The sequence below is a fragment of the Mandrillus leucophaeus genome, unplaced genomic scaffold (assembly GCF_000951045.1).
Source record: "Mandrillus leucophaeus isolate KB7577 unplaced genomic scaffold, Mleu.le_1.0 Scaffold812, whole genome shotgun sequence".
Taxonomy (NCBI): Eukaryota; Metazoa; Chordata; class Mammalia; order Primates; family Cercopithecidae; genus Mandrillus; species Mandrillus leucophaeus.
Window position 1 is genome coordinate 697,317 of NW_012108831.1, and position 2,058 is coordinate 699,374.

General features: G+C 37.5%; 1 pseudogene; it reads right to left on the reverse strand.

The window, feature by feature from the left end:
• Positions 1-400: 400 nt before the first annotated feature.
• LOC105530346 overlaps positions 401-2,058 on the reverse strand; it is a 6,893-nt pseudogene continuing 5,235 nt past the window's right edge.

The window sequence follows — 2,058 nt, forward strand, 5'->3', positions numbered from 1 at the left end:
AAATAAAGAAAAAATAAATAAATGCTATGTTCTGCCCTTTTAACGTAGGAGATAGACCAAGAGTGGAATTCCAGCATCACCTTTTGTCTTACAAATAAGATCAAAGTCATGTGGAAGTTTAAACCACTTCTCAGTAGAAACTTTGGGGAATCCCAGGTTTGCCTAGGGACTTCCAAATTCGGCCCAAACAAAGCATTTGTGACTTCACAACCTGATCCTTCATTCTATCTTGGATTTGGCTCCCCATCTTTTAAGGTACAGTAATTTTTCCTGTATATCGTGAACTTGATACACCACATAAGAGCACTCTAGCAAGAGGTAAACAGAAAGAATGGTTTCAAGCCTTGAATTTTCTAGCCTATCCAAGGAAGGTCCTACTGGGCTTTGGAGCAGCAAGAAGTCAACTTTTGATGCTGCGTAGTAGTTCTTTACTGCCCTGAAGTAGTTTTAAGAAGGCAAGTCTAGCTAACAAGCTCTTCGTGTGTAACCTGGTTTTCTGTAGTAAAGGGTAAGGTAAAAATTAGCATAATTAACAGTTCAACTATTTGATCACCTTTCTTTCTTCTGGAAAATATCAGGGGTTAGGAATAGGCTTATAGGAAGGTTCAGGTTTCAGGAATTCCACTGTTGCTTTTGATAAGGAAGAATAAAGTTTCTCCCCTAGGTTGGAACTTGTAGCAAGTAGCCTTTCCATGGGAAATGGGTATCTTTCCCATTTATCCCCAGCATAGAAATATACCCAGGAGAAGGGGCAGATTGTCACTATCTGTGAATTATTTCCTATTGTGGCACTAGCCAACCTGCCAAAGATTTCTTCAGTGATTTCCAAACTTTAATTACTTCAGAATCACCTGGAGAACGTTTAAAATATGCAGATTCCTGGGCTATCCTTCCCCAAATAATCTAATTTTGTACTTCTGCTCTCAGACTCAGAAACCCGCATTTTAAACAATCATGCCTCGTGACTTTAATGAAGGCAGTAAGTGAACCACATTCTGACAGTTATTATATCAAATTACCTCCTGGACCTTCATGATAACCCAAGGAAAATCCACTAAGGATGTAATGAGGAAACAAAGATATTACGTGTAGAAGGTGAGCAATGGAGAAGAAAACAAAAGCCCCATAATTTATCCTAGAATTTGTTATAATACATTTCTGCTCTTGAATTTCAATAGCTGTATTAGTTTGCTGAGCCGCCATACAAAGTACCACAAACTGAGTGGCTTCAACAGCAGAAATTGATTGCTTTGCAGTTCTGGAGGATGAAAGTCTGAGGTCAAGGTGTTGGCATCTTTGATTCCTTGTGCAAGCTATGAGGAAGAATCTGTTCCATGGCTCTCTTCTAATTTGTTGCAGTCTCAGATTTTCCTTGGCTTGTAGATGGCATTCTCCCTGTGCTCTCACACTTTCTTCCCTCTGGATCAATCTCTCTGCCTGTCCAAATTTCTCCTTTATGTAAGTATACCAGCCATATTGGATTATGACTATCCAATGATCTCATTTAATGTGATCATCTGCAAAGACAGTATTGCCAAATAAAGTCACCTTCACAGGTACTGGGAGTTAGGACTTCAATGTCTTTTGAGGGAACACAACTCAACACATGATAACAGTACAAAAATATTTATTTTACTTTATCCTGCTACAGGTGTTAAAGATATGAAAAGAATAGGATTCAAATAGAAAGAATACAAACTGAGTCATCCACCATCCAAATGTCCCATCCTGTGTTTCCAAACTCCTTGGTAGTTAAAGGGCCTGGCCTTTTTATAAGATGCCCCATGGAAAAATAAAAAATTAAGGGTTTTTAGAAATCAAACCCATTTAAATTAGCAGTTACTGCTTTCTGACTCAAAAGAGAACATAATATCTATCCTAATTAATAAAGATAATTCAGTGTATTTTGCTTTGACCTGAGAAAGAGTACCAGATATTGAGAAAGAAAAGCATTAAGGAATTAATTTTATTTTTGTACATAAAGATACAAAGATTGTAATTAAAGACTAAAAACTAAAGTTTCAGGGGCTTTATGATTCAGAGGCTTGCTACCACACT